This window comes from Equus przewalskii, chromosome 4 (assembly GCF_037783145.1).
Source record: "Equus przewalskii isolate Varuska chromosome 4, EquPr2, whole genome shotgun sequence".
NCBI lineage: Eukaryota > Metazoa > Chordata > Mammalia > Perissodactyla > Equidae > Equus > Equus przewalskii.
Window position 1 is genome coordinate 21,975,930 of NC_091834.1, and position 19,457 is coordinate 21,995,386.

Sequence of the window (19,457 nt, forward strand, 5' to 3'; positions counted from 1 at the left end):
TTTTTCCCTATTGAAAATGCTGTATACTTTTTTTTTTCCTGGCTTATGTCAAAAGTAATTTCAGACGGCTGTGTTTCCCTAGGTTGTAAACACGATGTTCCCTTTATGTTACTCCAAAATGAATTTTCATAGTCCCCGTGGTTACTTTCTGTGATCATTCATTCCCAAGGCAGGGTAATGTACCTGTTCTTTGTTTTGTCCCAACAGAAAATGTCTGCAGTTGTCTTGCGTGTTTACTCTCTGATATTTTCAGTCGAGGCCAAATTTCCCTCCCACTCTAGCTGGGGCAGAGCAGAGGCGCATCCGCGTGAGCGCATGTCCCGAGATGACTGGAGCAGTCTCAGGAACGATCTGGTGGGTACTATAAATGAGAAGCCAGTTGGTTCCAAGAAAACAGATTCCCAGAAAGTTCATTTTCTGTCTGAGATTGTTTACTTGGTTTTTTTTAGCAAGAAACGCAGAACACTTCCAGAGGTTGAATGTAGTTCCAGGGTGAATGTTTTTGTTATCGCTATTTAAACAAACCTAGGACAAAAAGTGCTGAATCAGCCACCAATATAAGTCCAGTATTAGTGCGGAAAGCAGAAATCACTCTATAAATTTGAAGGGGAGTGGGTTCAACACACAGAATTAGGTGCCTACGAGACAGCCGGAGCGCTAGACAGGGGAGGCAGGCGGCAGCCGCCGCAGAGCCGTTGTGTTCTTGAGCATATGGAAGCAGCACCGACCAGGCATGGAACCTGCAGCTTCTGGCCCTTGGGTGGAGCCCATGTGATCCTGATACTCACAAAGCTGGTGACCTCACCTTGCAACCCTAAGAATGGCCCCACCATTGCTGCAGGATGGTCTTATCTCTGTGCTGTGCTCGTCAGCAGAAAGCGGCCAGAAGAAGACCTCCACCTGACTCCGCCATCCAACCTGCCAGTGCTTCCAGTTCAGAAACAGTTCATTCCGAACTCAGCACGCAAAGAGGGATAGGAAATGAAGCTTATCTTTTCCACTTTTCATTATAGAAAGGCTCCCTCAAACAAGGCCACGATTGAGTTGAATGAGCCAGTGCTCATTGTTTTTCACTCCACATTTTACTGTTTCAAAAACTCACTTTCAAATGCCTCATCTTCTCTGTGCATTGACTGTCAGCTCTTGATTTCCTGGCACACAAAAACCTGAGCACAGCCTCCTCCCTGCCCTCCATGCTGATAATTCTGTTTGTTTGTCTGTTTAACTTGCAGTCTCAGAATGAAAGAGGCAGTTGTCAGGAAGGACACCATGCAAACACGTCTCTACTGTATCGCCTTCCGCATGGCATGGCTGAGGCAAGCAGAGAGAATGCAGGGCACACTGAGATCTCTCTTCCACCTCATTGTATTCAGGTGGGGCTGCTCCTTACGCAGGATACCATGGACAACACACACATTCTTTCTTTTCTTTTTTCAATTTATCTCCAAGTAGCTCTTTGTTAACGTAAATTTTAAGTTTTCATAATAGCTTGGCTATCAATCTCAGTTTAGTGAATTACAGTATTTTTTTTTCTTGTGTCTTAAAATATATTTTAGTAGTCACTTAAGAAGTTATTCCAGGGGCTGTTCTGTAGGGATAATTTAGCCCAAATGACCAATAGATGATATTTGTGCTAATTCATTAAGTATGTATGCAGACAATCTTCACAAGATTCAAATATTCTGGTAATAAGTTTATTTGATGATTTTGTGAAAGCTTGAAGTTACTTAAAACAGATGACTCAAGTAAAATAATATCTACCATTAACCAATGTACTCTTAGTTTGGTAAAAATATCAGTTTTTAGATCTCATTGAATAACAATTAGCTGATGGCTGACCCTTCTGGTAGAAGGAGGAGAACCACTGGAGAGTTGTGTGCATCCTCTAATAACCCATGGTGAGTGGAAAATACACAACTGGAAAGTGACACAATAAATCACACTATCGTCCTGCTATGTTTTTGACACAACCTTGTGCATTATTTAAGAGCAAAACTAAGGCATTTTTGGACAACTGCAAATGCGATGAACAGAGTGGGTGTTACTTTATATGGCTCAAGAATTCCTCTAACTCTAGTCTTATTAATTAGACAGAATTTCCCATGGAACTCTCAGTGTTTCTTTTTATGTTTTTTTCATGGGCTTTCTGTGATTCAATAAGTTTTTATGCACTGCAATTTTTTTTTAATGCTCAACTTGTCACAAATTTTGCCAAAGGGAGTTCCTTCAGCCTGGTTCCTATGTCCTTTGCTATCCCATGAGTCTTTGAAAGCACCTTTGCTTTGTGATGCCAGGGTCACATTTTCCCTTCTTTTCACCAATTTGAAATCAGCCATTCACAAAGTAGTGTAGATTCAGTTTAGTGGGAAATGGTATTACAGGCTCCAGTTTGAGTACTGTTTACTGCTGGTGCAATCACTGCTAGTGACATGACATTGTTTTTGTTTTCTTTGGATAAACACCCAGAAGTAGAATTGCTGGATCATATGGGATTCTATTTTTAATTTTTTGAAGAACCTCCATACTGTTTTCCATAGTGGGTGCACCAATTTACATTCCCACCAACAGTGCACAAGGGTTCCTTTTTCTCCACATCCTCATCAACTCTTCCTATTTCTTGTCTTTTTGATAACAGCTATGCTAACAAGCGTGGGATGGTATCTCACTGTGGTTTTGATTTGAATTTTCTGGATAATTAGTGATGTTGAACATATTTTCATGTACCAGTTAGCCATCTTCATGTCTATTCAAATCCCCTGCCCATTTTTTAATTGGATTGTTTGTTTTTTGCTATTAAGTTATATGAGATTTTTATATAATTTGGATATTAACCCCTTATCAGATATATGATTTTCAAATATTTTCTCCTATTCACTCGGTTCCTTTTTTGTTTTGTTGATGGTTTCCTCGGCTGTGCAGAAGCTTTTTAGTTTGATGTAGTCTCACTTGTTTATTTTTGCTTCCATTGCCCTTGCTTTTGGGATCAGATCCAAAAAATCGTCACCAGGACCAATGTCAAGGAGCTTACCACCTATATTTTCTACTAGGAGTTTTATGGTTTCAGATCTTAAGTTCAAGTCTTTACTCCATTTTGAGTTCATTTTTGTATATTGTGTAAGATAGTGGTCCAGTTTTATTCTTTCGCATGTGGTTGTTCAGTTTTTCTGGCACCATTAATTGAGGAGATTGTCCTTTCCGCATTATGTATTCTTGACTCTTTTGTCGTGAATTAATTGAACATATTTGTGTGGGTTTATTTCTGGGCTCTCTATTCTGTTCCATTGATCCATCTGTCTGTTTTCATGATAATACCATACTGTTTTGATTACTGTAGCTTTGTAATATAGTTTGAAGTCAGTTAGTATGATGCCTCCAGCTTTGTTCTTCCTCAAGAGTTTTTTTGGCTATTCAGGCTTTTTTATGTTTCTATGCAAATTTTAGAATTGTTTGTTCTCTTTCTGTGAAAAATGCCGTTGGGATTTTGATAAGGATTGCACTGAATCTGTAGAATCTATTGGTTAGTATGGACATTTAAATAATATTAATTTCTCCAGTCCATGAGCACAGAATACCTTTCCATTTATCCATGTCATCTTCAGTTTTCTTCATCAGTGTGTTGTAGTTTTCAGTGTACAGGTATTTTATCTCCTTGGATAAATTAATTCCAAAGTATGTTATTCTTTCTGATGCAATTGTAGAAGGTATTGTTCTCTTAATTTCTCTTTCTGATAGTTTGCCATTAGTGTATAGAAATGTAATAGATTGTTGTATATTGGTCTCGTATCCTGCAAACTTACTGAATTCATTTATTAGTTCTAACAGTTTTTTGATGACCTCTTTAGAGTTTCTTTTTTTAAATTTTTTAAATTTTTCCTTTTTCTCCCAAAGTCCCCCAGTACATAGTTGTTTACTCTTAGTTGTGTGTCCTTCCAGTAGTGGCATGTGGGATGCTGCCTCAGCATGGCTTGATGAGCAGTGCCCTGTCCATGCCCAAGATTCGAACTGGTGAAACCCTGGGCTGCCGAAGCAGAGCATGTGAATTTAACCACTCGGCCAGGGTCCGATCCCTCCTTTTTCTTTTTCTTTTTCTCTAGAGTTTTCTATATATGATATTATGTCATTTGCAAATAGTGACAGATTTACTTCTTCTCTCCAACTTGGATGCCTTTTATTTCTGTTTCTTGGCTAATTGCTCTGGCTACAAATTCCAATATTATATTGAATAAAAGTGGCAAGAGTGGACATCCTTGTCTTGTTCTTGATCTTAAAGGAAAGCTTTCAGCTTTTCACTGTTGATTATGATATTAGCTGTGGGCTTATTGTATATGGCCTTTCTTATGTTGAGGTACAATTCCTTTACATCTACTTTGTTGAGAGTTTTTATCATAAATAAGTATTGAATTATGCCAAATGCTTTTTCTGGTATCTATTAAGATGATCATGATTTTTATCCTTTATTTTATTAATGTGATGTATCATGTTGATTAATTTGTGGATGTTGAACCATCCTTGCATCCCTGGAATAAAATCTCACTTAATCATGGTGTATGAATCTTTTAACGAATTGTTGAATTTGGTTTGCTAAGATTTTGTTGAGGTTTCTTAAATCTATGTTCATCAGGGATGTTGACCTGTAATTTCACTTACAAACTTTGTGAATGTCACTTACCTATACTCCAGTACCTAGTCTGAAAATGAGGATAATAGCATATAGTTCATTGAGTTATGGGGAGATTATTTAATGCCTTTAAAGCACTTATCTAGCATCTGCTTCACCTAAAGTAAGTGCTCGATAAAATTATTACTCTGTCTCCTAACCATATGGTCATTGCATCTATTTTTAGCTAATGGATGTCGCAGTGATTTGTTTAGTTAATATAAATTGATAGATTCAATAGTAAATGCAGATACCACAGTGAAACTTTTTTTACCACAAGTATTTTGTGTTATACAGTTTGCTTCTTTTATATATACGTATAGTATGAACGATATATAGCAATTATCTGAATTTGGTTTATTGACATCTGATATATGCAGAAAACCTTGCTTTTGTATTCCCATCCTTCTTCCAGTCATGTTCTTCTCTGCCAGCATTTCTTTTTAAAGATGAGGAGTGATGTCCTCATTATAAGTCAAGAAACATTCCCCAGCACATCTCTTCTTGTGCTGTTTGTCTTCAGTACCTCACATCAGTGCCTTGGACCCATTGGACTCCCTTCATTTCTGCTGGCATTTGCTTGCTTTTGTCTTATATCAGAAGGTGCTCTATGAAAAACTTCCCCTCTGAGGAAGCTTCAAAAGTCATGTTTCTTTTATTGCAAAGCTCTTTTTTTTTTAGTTATATTTTTCATAAGTATAACCTCTCTTTAATCACTGCATAACCTTGACAAGATTTAGAATCATAGAACCTTATCATTCGCACGGACCTGCAGGGATATTCAGTTGAACCCAATGCAGAAAATTTCTCTCCAACAGTCTTGACAAATGGCTGTGCAGCTCTTGGATATAATTCTGCAGTGACAGGGTGCTCACTAACTCATGAAGCAGCAAATCCCATTGTTGAGGAGCCCCGAGAGCATCCTATCTTTAGCCAATATATGCCTCCTCACAACTTTAACCCAGGTAGTAATTCAGGAATGAGGACTGAAAGTTGTCCCATACAGTAAGAACACCCCTTTCTCTTCTTCAGACAGACTGTAAATGAAATGGAGCTTTTATCTCTCGATATTCTTCTGTACTTAGCTATGGGTAATTTCTGCTTAGTCATTATCATTCTTGAAAGTGGCTCACACTGAACATTCTGAATGTTACCAGATACATAGAAGGCTGTAATACTCTTCCAAAGACTTATGCACCATCCGTCAAGCACTGTTCTCTCAGGCTCCATTGGTTTTATCATTAATCACTTATTTCATTTATTTCCAGTTACTTTAGAGAGTTGTCTCATATTAAGCCAGGAGATAACTAAAGTAACTGTGGAAGTCTATAGTTTCTTAATTATATAAGGGTGGGATAATAGGTATAGGTCCAACTTTACATAGCAGAGGACATTTTTCAAATAGTAAAGTCTTAATATGTCTCAATTCATGAAGATATTATTTAAAACCATACTACACAGGCATGTGTGTATGAATTAATAAATGAAGGTTTAATGTTTTTCTGTAAAAGTAAAACACTGGAAATTATACTGAATGATAGTAGTAGCTACCTTCATTGTTAGTGCTTTATAAATATTGACCCATTTAATCCAGATAAAAATTCTGCCTGAAAGGAACTATTCTTATATCCCTTTTAGGTTTGAAGAAAACTGATATATGGAGAGAAACGTGGCAGAGGTGATGGTTGAAACCAGAATTTGGGGTTCTAAAACTCCTATGTTCCTAATCTTCATGCTGAACTACTCTTGTATACTGCAGTAAATGCACATAATACACATCATAAGTATGTGACGTGTGCTCTTTGGTATCATGCGAAGGCAAGCTGGGGTTTAAGGATAAGAATTGAGTGGCAGGGAATTCTAATTGATGCACATAAAATACAAGATAGGGAAGTTTTCTTCAGAAACCTTTCACATTGTCTTTCCTATGGAGTAAACAGCTACTAAGTCCTCTTGCATTTTCAGTAAATAACAGGGTCTCAAATATGTTTCCCTTTTCTTGTATGTTTCTTGGAACTGAAATTCTATAAATTTCACTTGAAAAATACTTAAAAACAAAAGCTTGACACAAGATTTTGGATTTTAAAGTTACAATGACAGCCCTCAACAAATATTTGGAAAAGAAGGTTTATTAGAAATCTCCAGGCTTTGGATAGCAGTTTTGAAATAAAAGGCAGATTGCGAAGTTCTAGTGTTTAAGGCATTTTTCAGTTTGAAAGTATGGTACAAGGTTAACTTTTCTGCTCCAAACTTTTCTGCTCTCTAATCACAGAAGGTCATTTTCAGAGTAAGTCAGATATCGCTTGTCCCTGCAGTTCTTAAGAGCATAGCTATACCTTCCACCATCACTGAAGACATGGCTGGTCTGTTAATAGTTTGGAATATTTTTGCTGAATATTATAAGTGTGTATACTCACCATGCAGCAAGCATGAAGCAAGAAAGAGGGACAGTGCACCCTGGAACGCAGAGTCAAATTTTACATTCTAGCTTTTGTTTTGCTGCACGTCCAATAAACAGCACTTTAGACGTTTAGTTTATTTTAATTTTCAAGATTTTATTAGGAACTAGAAGTGGGTTCCTCTTAAGTCAGTGTTAAATTCAAACTGAGTGCACAGGCAGGCTTTCTAAATGCAATTTACGTAGATAGAAGGCTCTTTTCCCACTCTATCACTTCAAAAGTATCAAGTTCACTGCTGATTGATTTCTGATCAGTACCCCAGTCTTTGCAGACTGCTCTTCTCTCATCATGGAATGTACGTTTTGAAGATGGGATTGCTAGCATTCTTCTCCATTAAAGAGGAATTTCAGAAGATGCAAAGGCAGATGGTACATGATAACCTGCACACTGTGGCTTCATATTGCTACATAAACTCTTCTAAAATCAATGGCATTCTCATAAGGAAAGAAAGAAAGACAAGCCCGAGGTGCATTGTGCTACATTGCTTGCTTGATGTCTTGGGAAATAAAAAATTAAAATGGCATAACAGTATCCATAGTTAGTGTCTATATATGTACCATACAAGAGACACCTCTTTAATTTTAGCATTAGGCACTGTTCAGTTAGGGACTCTATGATAGAAACTGTTAGATACCCAGATCTCCCCTCAGAATTTAGAGAATTATTTCCTCAGCTTCTGGGTGCCTTGCCAGACGAAGGCCCTCAGGTACAGTCATCTTTGGGGATTCACAATTCCAAGTTCAGAATCCCTTTCACAGGCAGCCTACAGTCAATGTCAGATCAAGATGGAAGATAAAGCCCTAGATGTTCCACCCCAACACCAGACAACTCACAGTGATATCTCAGTTCTAGAGCTCCCAAGTCTAGGGCTCAAGTTGTCTTAAGGGATGCACTACAACTCAGCTTCTCCCTCTGCCAACACCTTCCATCTCTTCCAAGATGTTGATCCCAAGCACACTGCCTAATAAGCATGCTGCATGGTAATTTCAGTTTCACAGTTTGCTACCTGGGGGACCTAAATCATGGCACTTGGTGCCAGGTATTGTCCAATGAAGGAGAGGCTAAAATGGAATTTTGGAGATAGAACAGGTGCTGAGACAAGATTACAGTGCAAATGCTAAAACTTTCACTAGTTATGAATTGTGATGTTACACCACGAATGAGGACTGCATTAGCTGGTACAATTTGGCATTTGAGAAATGTAGGGTAAAGAGCAACCACAACGATGATAGAATTGAGTTGCTATTGCTAAGGTTGAGGATGATTGACTGGAAATTAAACACTAGATGTGGAAGCAGGAGGGCCTCACAGACTGCATATAAAGAGACTCTCTCCTCCTGAAGCTGCAGAACGGAGAAAGCTGAGGACCAGACCTAGAGCTTCATGATAAAAGTAGCTGAGCTTCCAAATGAGCAAACTCCCAGCCAAGGCAGCTTTGCTGTACCAAGTGTCGGACCCCAGCTGGGAAAGGATGGACTCACACATAAAGCAAGACATCTGTGTTAATGCCTCCAAATTTCTCGAATCCCCAGATTTCTTTGAACTCTTTGGTTTTGCAAAAGTGACCTGTTCCTGCCTATTAAGGGAATACTTCCTAGTAAGGCCAAGAACTGTCCGTTGCTTGATGATAGGTCTCTGTCTTTCAAGACAACATGCACGTACTATAGGTTCTGCCCCCACCTTTTCTCCTGGCATCGAGGTCAATAAAGCTGGTGATCTTCTAGGCTTACGAAAGGAGGAAAGAGACTCTACTCAAAAGGAACAGAAGGACCTAGTTTGCAATACCTGGAAGACTTGGGAGAATACTGTATGGGAGGGAAGATAAGTTTCCCTCTATCTTTCTAGATTCTTGGCTGAAACTCCCCTGGAATAAAAAGATAGACCAACTGCGGAAAAATGAATTCAATTATGTACGTCCATATGGGAGCCCACAAAGACAGAAGACTCAAAGTGACCAGAGCAGGAAACTTTTATACTTTTTAGACAAACAAACAACAAATTTATGAAGAATTGACGAGACAAAGTGTTTGGGCTATGGGTAGTAAAATAGTGATGAAGTAACAAGGTTTGTTTACACAGCCTTCTCAACCCTCACTTCCTTGTCTCTGGTGATAGGGTTGCCTCTACCCTCCTGGTACAGGAAGGACACTTTGCACATGGGAGATTTATCTCCTGTTTTCAGGAGGACAAAAGAGGTTCAGAGTGTCCTTCTTGCACCGGCTGTTTCTCAAGTAACTTTAATTCAAAATAATATGCCAAAGTGGAATATTTTGAGGTGACATATTCTGAACCCCTACAATACATATAAGGCAGGAATCTGAGGGTGTTGAATCAAAAGGGACACACCAGAAATTTCTATAAAATAGAATTTGTCAATATGAGAGCACTCTCCTGAGATACATGATTTAAGACCGAAGTAGGAACATGGTGCACACATACTGCTCTGATGGATCCTAGAAGAATGAAAGGAGTGATGGCCCACACTAAGGGAGGCAAAGATGCCAGAATTTCTGCCAGTTAGTCAGAAAAGGGATAAAAAGACTCAGAGTAGTAAAAATGTTAGAGTGGATATAGCATAGAGCAGGAAACCCTCCTATTTTCACAGGAGAGACCGAGAGCTGCACCATTAAGCAAAGTAGTAAGAAATATATACTAGTGAGAGAGGACAAGCACCGCTAAGGTGTTCAGTGGTGGCTCACATCACCCATTGTAAAGATGATCTAACAGAATTGGGCATCCATAAGAGGCAATAGATGACCAGGCAAACAAATGACTTGTCCAGACTGACAGCCAGCTTTTGCCATGAACCACCTCAGTGCTGGCACAATAGGCATGTGTAAGGGAACCAAGGTGGTAGAGGGCTGGAAGCAGCCTGCCTACAGCCTGCCAGGAGCAGAGACCAGTGATTACCTAACAATATGGCAGCATCCCGTGAGGAGCTCAACCAGACACTTGGGGGCAAACTGTCTACATTGGGCCCTTTCCAGGCTGGAAGGGCAGCCATTCGTTTTGACAGGAAGAGTCACATATTCCAGGTATAAGTTTGCCTTTCCTATCCACAGGACTTTAGCCCGCACCACTATCCTAGAGATTTCAGAGGGCTTGATCCATTGGCACAGAATCCTGCATAACAGCATGAAAAGTAAGGGGATTACTTTATGGAAGTGGGCCCACGACCATAGGATCTTCTGTTTATATCAAATAACAGCAGCCGTCACCCTGATGAAATAATGGAATGGTCTGCTTAAAGGTACAGTTTATGCTCCAGCTCGGAGGAAATACTTTACCAGGATTGAGTGTCATGATGCAGAATGCAGCCTGCCTTTTAAATCAATGGCAGTTATATTATGTTGCTTCCATAACAAGCAGGATGCATGGATGCAGGAAGCAAGAGGTCAAAGTAGGAATCTCTTTACTTACCATCACTTCCAGTGATCCATTTGGGAATTTGTGCTTCTTAAGTACACAGCTCTGTGTTCTGCACGTTTAGAATTCTTTGTTCTCAAAGGGGGAACACATTCACATGAAGCATAGCAAGAGTCCTCTTGAACTATAAACTATGGCTACCGTCTATGCTCTTCAGGCTCTTCATGCCAGGGGACCAGTCAGCAAAAAGAGTCACCGTTGTGGCAGGTGTAATTGACCTTGATCATCAGGAGGAGATAGGCTGCTGTGAGGGGGGCAGGTAGGCATACATCTAGCACTTAGGTGGCTGAGTTGGCCTGTCTTGGTACTTTATCCAATTTTGAAGTAAACATGGTGGCCAGGGGCTCAGTTGTCTAGGAGATGCAAGTCTAAATCACACCACCAGGTGAGGCACCACAGCAAGCAGGGGTGCTGGCTGAAGGTGAAGGAAATCTAGACCAGTAGTAGAGGAGGAAGACAACAAGAGTCAGTAGTGGTCTTGACACTAGATGCAGAGGCAGAGCCTGTCACTCTTCCCAAGAACCTCTGTCTGATATGTGACCCATAAAAAGAAAGTCTCACAGGAATCCTGGGGTAGCTGCTTCCAGATATTAAGCAAAGAATTGGATAAGAGAGTGCAAATACAGACTGTGGTAGTTGCTATGACCTGCCACCCAGATTCCCTGTCAGGATCTATTCACCCAGCATCTGGGAGTGCTATGGGAAAGCTGTCCTCAGCTGTAAGCCCTCTTAGAAATTGGCTCTGGTAAAGAAAACTGCCTCTCTCAAGGTCATTCCTCCTTCCAAAGGCAGGCAGAATTCAATGACTGATGAACACAGGGATTTAAGTCTCTGCCTTCTCACCTCAATTCGAGGCACTCAGAAGTGCCATCCCTAGCTCCAGGTCTCCTTATAGGATTGATGGATGACTTCATGGGAGCTGAGCAGCCATTCAACTTCTCACTTTGTCCAATCTTGCTTCCTTCTCTTCCCTTATATGGGTGTTAATTCCAAGAGCACATCCTAAAACATACCTTGCCAGCTAGAGTATTTGCATAGCAGACTTCCCAGGAACCCAGCCTGTGACCTGACTTCCTTCTTCTGGAAATTATTCCCTCACTCTATCTTCAGTCTTCTGCTGGAACTGCCCAGGAACTATTTCCTTTCAGTTATTGTAATTTTCAGTTATAAAAGTTTCATTATGGCTATTTAATATGGTTTATATGTCTCTGATGAGACTTCTTATATATTCACTTATTAAAACTATATTTTCTTATTGTCCTTTGAAACATATTTATAGAAGCTTCTTTGTGTTTGTCTATAAAGTCCAAATTCTAGGCCTTTGGGATTTGCTTTATATAGAATGCTTTCTTCTTTTTCCCTATGAATTACAATTTTCTTTTTCTTTGCATTTCTAGTGATTTAAAAAAGTATTGATGCAGCCAGCCCCATGGCATACTGATTAAGACTGGCACACTGTACGTTGGTGTCCTGGGTTCTCAGGTTTGGATCCTGGGCACAGACCTACACCACTTATCAAGCCACACTGTGGCAGAGACCCACATACAAAGTGGAGGAAGATTGGCACACATGTTAGTTCAGGACTAATCTTCCTCAAGCAAAAAAAGAGGAAGATTGCCAAGAGATGTTAGCTCATAGCAAATCTTCCTCACCACCTCCCCCCAAAAAATTATTGGACATTTTGGGTAACACAATCAATGTAGAGAACGTGGTCATGTTATCTTCCTCAAGATATGTTGATTCTTTTTAATAGTCAGATCAATTATATCTTATCACTTTGAATTTGTATAAACCTGATTTTATGCTTTGTTAGTGAAGATCTGTAGAGATTTTAAATGTTTCCCAAGCCCTCCTAACTTTAAGGCATTCAAACTCCAAATTCCATCTTCTGTGAGATAGTATCAAGATTTAATTTTAGGTTTTGTTAGTGTGGGCCTAGTGTAGATTTTGCTCTTGATTATGCTCCTGGCTGCCTTTCTGGAGTCTCATGGTTGCCATGAGTATAAATGTGATCTCCAACAAACTCAACATTACTCTAGGTCTGCTGTCTGTTCCACTCTTCTCAGCAGCCTCTATCTGCAATACTTCGGGTGGCTCCTACTACATATGTGCGTATGTGGGTGATTCTTAGTCGTGAACTTGTAGAGAATCCACGGGGCTCTCTGCACAGTCCTCTTCTCTAACCCCAGATTCCCACTGTCTCAGCTGCAATTGACTCTATCTCAGCTTTTTCAGTTTATCAGGATCTCTGCTCTGCTCTTTACAACAGTCAGAAAATTTTCCCCTAGCACGAAGCTGGTGGTCATGGGACTCTCCGTGTGAGTTCCCCTCCCCTCTGGGGCTGTAGTTCTGTAATGCTTTTTATCCAGTGCTTGAAAACCCTTGTCTCATATATTCTGTCCAGTTACATAGTTGTTTATTGCAGGTGTAAAAGGCTTGTACTCCATCAAGGGAGGAAGTAAAGTCTAAGAGAATTTATCTCTGTATTCCAAGATATCATTCTTCATAATGCAATCCTGTGTTTGCATGAAAGTGATTTCTATCTTTCCAAAAAATAAGAATAATAAAAAATGTCTCAAAGTTACTTATTTAATACAAAATCGAAACTCCCCTGTTTAAATACTTGAAGTTTGGGATATAACATCTTGTAAGGAATGCAAATAGATTAGAAGTAACAATGTTTCTGGGTTTTTTCCCAACACCACCAAGCAATTAACTCAATTCCGCATTATCTACCTGGAGATAGCATCAGATCCCACAGGTTAAGGGCGCAATCCTACAAGACTACACATCTACGCCTCAACTTTAGTTGCCAGTCACAAGTCCAGGTGCTTCTGAGTCACTAGCTATAAATTGGAGGTCCCCGTAACACCCTCCTCAGGTTCAATTAATTTGCTCTGGCAGCTGGCAGAACTCAAAAAAATATGTACTTACATTTACCAGTTTATTCTAAAGGTATTATAAAGGCAACAGGTGAACAGCCAGATGGAGAGGAACAGAGGACATCTGTAAGGGTCCTGAGTACAGGAACTTAAATCCCCAGGGAACTCAGGCATGCTACCCTCCTGGCTCGTGGATGTGTTAACCAATTTGGAAGCTCATCAAATCTTGTTATTCCAGGCTTTTGATAGAGCTTAACTCTCCCCCGCCCTTCTCCTTCCCAGAGTTTGGTGGTATGGCTAAAAGTTCCAACTCTCTAATCACTTGGTTTTTCTGTGGCTAACCCTAGCCTGAGGCTATCTAGGGGCCCAAAAATTAGGCACCTGATTAGCATAAACTCAGACATGCTCAAAGGGACTCCTTATGTATGATAAAAATCTCTGTCACCCAGGAAATGTCAAGGGTTTTAGGAGCTCTGTGTCAGGAACCATGGCCAAAGACCAAATATATTTCTTTTTATATCATACACTTATAAAGAAAAAGTATATGTATGTTTTTGAGCTAACATACTAACACTTCTAAAGACTTCATGTTTTTCTTTTCTCTTTCTGAATGTAAATATTTCATGAAGTCTCCACAGATTTCTTCTTCTTAAACCAAGGCCTATCAAAGCGTTTTTCCTTATGGGATTCCTTTAATTTCTCAAAAGTTCTTTTTGCAGTCCATGTCACAGGATCATTGTTGTTGTTCTTGTTACTTGAGATCATGTTGCCACCATTACATGACAGTCTGCTTTTCTCCCTCGTTTTTGGAGATAAAGAATGTATACTAACTGGTTATAGTAGAAGCCCTATTCTGCACAGTTGGATGTTGAGAGCTGCCAGGAGTGTTTGTGGAAGGTCACTATTGGTTAAGAATATCTCATCCTCCATATTTTCCATCTCTGAACCAAAGAGAGGAATTATGAGCCTCTTAAAATCACTGGAAGATGAGCAGCAGCACCAAATGTGCCAAAAAATTCATGCCAAATATAATTTATGGGAGCATTTGCCAGATGTTCCCAAATAATCTTTTTTTTTTTTTCCAACAGTCATACAAAACTCACTTCAAGACATGGAAAAGAATCATATGCCTGAGAAGTAGCACAGAATCAGTAGGCGGAAGCTGAGACTTGAATTATGCAGAAAAAAAGTACAGTGAAGTACAAGAAGTAGATAACGTAGGAAGAAACTCTTCCATTTCCTTCTGATTAATTAGAACTTAACTTGGGCCTAGAGCTGCAATGTCCTTGGACTCGACTCTGCTTCTGTCTCAAAGAAGCTACAGTTTTCTTACTTTTTGAAGCTAATACATTCTACCTTCTTGGGATATCTTTCATCCAATTATTCCTCTCTTCAACTCATCTCTTGTCTCTCTAAATGTGGAATATTCAGAGAGAGAGAGAATCAACAATATAAACATCACGGCATAGACAATAAAGACATTTCCTCTACTTTGGCTCCCAGAAAGTAATGACTGTCTCTCTTCTCTACTAACTTCATAACAAAACCTATAAATAGCCTATTAGCTTTCCATAAACAGCTTAAAAGTATTCCAATACAGACTAATACAAGTTGTAAGAGGGAGAAATTAATTCTTCCAGAATTGATGAAAGAAGAAGGGGCTCCTCTACAAGGCATTATGAATAGACTGGCATTACAGTTGAACATTTAAGGATGTAATCGGAATAACAGTTCACTTGGGAAGATTATAATTTTTTTAAACGTATATATATTTTTTAAATTGGCCCTGAGCTAACGTCTGTTGCCAGTCTTTTATTTTCGCTTCTTCTCCCCAAAGTCCCCCAGCATATAGCTGTATATTCAACTTGTAAGTCCTTCTAGTTCTGCTATGTGGGACGCTGCTTCAGCATGGCTTGATGAGCGGTGCTAGGTCTGCACCCAGGATCCCAACTGGCAGAACCCTGGGCGGCCGAAGCACAGCACATGGATTTAATCACTCCACCATAGGGCCGGCCCCCAAGATCACCATTTTTTGATGAAATTCATTCATTCATTCAACAAATGGTTATTTTAATATGTGCTTGAATTGTCCTAGACCCTGGAGAAAAATGCTGACCGAAAAAGAAATATTTGCCTCTGTTCATAGAACTTGCTTAGAGGGTAGGATGCAGCACTACAAAAAAAGCATGCATATGTAATGACTGACAATTTTAACAGCCGTGCAATTGGAATACAGGGTGCTGCGAGATTATGTGACAGTGGATTTAACCTGTACTGAAATTCCAGAGAGGTCTCTTTTAAAAGGTGAAATTGAGTTGAGGTGTGATTGATGAGTAAGCATTACATTAGTGAAAGGAAAAGCAATGGAAATGCACAAAAAATAGAAAAGAGAAATTTGTGTAGACTGGCCCTTAAGACAGGCCAAACCATGCTGGACACAAAGGCAATATTAAGAATTTGGGAAAATATTAAATAATTTAAATAAACCATAGTTATACAATCAAATTTGCATTTTTTAAAGATCACTCCAAATGCACTAAGAATGATGACAGGAAGAAGTGGACTCATAGACTCCTTTTAAGAAGCTTTTGCAGCAGCATAGTGAGAAAATATCATGGTTTATACTAGGGCGGTAGCAGTGAAAACTGAGTGAAGTGAGAGATTAGCAAGATATTTTGAGAGTGAATAGAAGTGACATAATACTTTTAATCAGTTGGAAATGAGACAGGATGATGGAGAAGGTGTTAACGATGGTGTTTTCAACATCGTCAAATGTTATGGAAATTTGTTGTATTTACTGATATAGAACCATTGGAGGAGGCACTGATTATAAGGGTGGTGGATTATCATGAACTCAGTTCCTTAAGTGTTAAGTTTGAGGTGATTATGAAAACTGCAAGAGTACGTCTTGAATAGCACTTGTTTTATCTTCTCTGATGAAGATGTCAGACCAGATCACTCTGATAGACAATGCTGAACAGATGGCCATTGATAAGTGGATGTGGAATATGAATAAAATAACCTAGGGAGAGAGTGTAGAAGAGTATAGTTGTGGTATTTCATCATTAAAATGCAAAATGAAGGTGAATAAACTTACAAAACAGACTTAGAAGTAGTGAATAGAGAAATAAATTTAAAAGAGTGTGGTGTCACAAATTCAATGCAAAAGAATATTTCAAGAAGGATGGGCTAAGTTGATAAGACCAATAATTAGCCAAGAAGGAAGAAAGGCTAGCTCATTCTTGCAAAGTGGAGAATTAGTGTCATTGGAGTGTAGATTATACACAAGATTTTGCTGATTCTAGAAAGATGATAATACAGATGCACAGTAGAAAGATGATTAATTGCACCCCTATTAGCTATCAGTACAGTACAGTACATTTATCACATGTTAATTATTTACCCCTCACAACAATCATATAGCCTTGAGGTTATGTGTTTCCTTTTGCCAGCTGGAGATAAAAGCTCAGAACCCAACATTTACTCATTACTTAGCTTGGCCAGAGTTTCACGTTTAGTAAGAAAGATTTGTCTAAATGGGAGGAAAATGAGATTCTTTCTTCTACTTTATTGAAAAAGTGTTTGCTGGGGAATAGGGACTTGTTATTAATAACCATTAGAATAGGATGATTCCAAATGGACAAGAAGCTGTGAATGAGCCTAGGGCCCTCAGAAGGGAAAAGCAGATGACATCTCCTTTATGTCTTCATAGGAAATTATTTTCTAAAGGATTGCTTACAAATAAGAAAGGTGCTTAAGAATATGTTCCTTTTGACCTCTGTTTTAATCATATATTAAGAAGAAAGTTGTTTATCTGTGTGTTCCTTTAAAAAATATTTAATTTTTGTCAAATGTGTACATTGTGGGTTGCATTCCAAGTCTGGAGACAGCCCTGTCATCAAGGCCATGCAACAGTGAATAATGTGGCTTTTGTGCCTGGGAACTGCTGCCTACAAGGATTCTTCCTGAATCCGGTCATTCATTCCAGTCATAGAAATGACACATTGTTCATCAATTACTCAAATTTGAGTTTAAAAACAACCCTTTTCTATTGGTTTCTTCTGTTATTTTGGATGTAAATAGCCACCGCCAAGACTTATCTGTAATTTCAATGCAAGAATACAGGTCTTTCTCAATGAAGAAAGGAAATAGAAATGCAAATTTGGAAATAATTTGCATAAAATCTTGGTGTCAGAACAGAGCTTAAATTCCTGCTTAGGTACATACCAGATGTTTAAATTTAGGAAAATTGCTTAATTTCTTGGAGACTCTAACTTCTGATCTGAAAGTGGAGATAATCACATCTTACAAATATTTTGTAAGGACTAGATTTTATATATGTAGAATACTTAGCACAGTATCAATCTCATAATAGGTACTCCATAAATGATAGCTATTATCGTTTTATTGCTAACACTGTTTTTGTCATAGTGTTGTCCTGTGATGCCTAGTGTGGCAACATCCCTCCACATTTATACAAATGTTGCAGGCCACATCAAGGGCTCTATAACAAGTCATGTTTTAAGAAAATGAATTTCTTTTCCAAGCAGACAATAGAGTAAAAATTATCCCTGTAACTTACGAAAGACTATTATAATTAAGAAATATTTTTTCAACTCTCATCTTCCTGCTAAAAATGAACACAATTTTACCAAATCTACTAGTACGTTCTAAAATATATTCCTTTATATAAACATTAAGCTCCTTTTATCTGATTATTATTATACAAAATAAAATAAATAGCTAATAATTATATAATGACATATTCTTCAGATAAACATTTATTAGCAGAGTTATGGATAGAAATTATACATCCATGTAACTGTACATATGTTATACACAGAGAAATCAATATAGGAAATATTGGAGAAAATCTGAAAAGGGTTAATATTTTTAAGATTTGATATATTGTTACTTATCAAAGAAAATATGCAACTCTTTAAATATTGAACCAATTTTAAAACAGATATTTGTGTTTAAGTATTTATATAGTAATATTTACCATAGATGGTATATTCACTCCTAGAGCTGCTGTAACAAATTATCACAAAATGAGTGGCTTAAAACAAATAAGTTTATTCTCTCCCAGTTTTGGAAGTGAGTAGTTCAATGTCAAAAGTCCACAGTCATCTCCCTCCCCCTGGAGCTTATGGGGACAAGCTGGTTTGCCTCTCCCAGCTTTTGGCGTCTCTTAGCGTTCCTTGGCTGTGAATGCATCTCTCTCTGCTCTATCTTCACACAACCTCTTCTGGGTGTGTTCTCTGTATGTCTATCTTATAAGGCTATTTGTATTGGATTTAGGACCCAGTTGGATAATCGAGGATGATGTCCCCTTCTCAAGATCCTTAAAATAATTACATCTACAAAGACTCTTATTCCAAACAAGATAACGTTCACAGATTCCAGGGGTTGGGACAAGGGCATGTTTGTTTGGGGGCCACCATTCAACCCACTCCAGACTCCACTGTGGTAAAATGTTTTCTGGGTAGATAATTTTTAGAATCATATTATGCATTATTGCCCTTGGTAAGATTCAGTTGTAGAGAAATGAGTCATTCTGAAGTAAATGATGTGGTTTAACTTTTTTTAATCATAGTATTTACCAAGTTTACTGGTCCATGAAAATATTTTTTAAACAAAATACATAGTAATATCTTTGGATGCACTAATATTCCAAGGAACACATTTTCAGCAGGACCAGTTAACGTTCATACATAAGAGTATGGCATATAAATACCTTAAAAAATATATGTGAGTTTAAACTGATCCTATCAGAGTATTTCTGGGAGATTTTTTAAATAAATTCATCACTAAGAACATTTATGGATATAGATGGGTAAAATCTTTCAAATAATCAAAGTCCCTAGTGATTATTGAAAATTATAATAAGTTATGCTGTTGGTGTTCTCAATCAGATCCTTAATTGACACTAAACTCTAGTGAGCAATTTATTTCCGTAGTAAAAGGTAACAGAAGAAACATTCCTTATGGACAATGTACAAAACACAATATAAGCTTCATTTTTCCCTCTTA

At 38.4% G+C, this 19,457-nt stretch overlaps 1 long non-coding RNA gene across 1 annotated transcript in view; it reads right to left on the minus strand.

The window, feature by feature from the left end:
• Positions 1 to 19,457, minus strand: part of LOC103566537 (uncharacterized) — a 122,620-nt gene that overhangs the window by 9,069 nt on the left and 94,094 nt on the right. The window contains exon 2 of the long non-coding RNA XR_011539016.1: positions 184 to 361. This is a non-coding gene — a long non-coding RNA (uncharacterized lncRNA). The remainder of the gene's footprint in view (positions 1 to 183; positions 362 to 19,457) is intronic.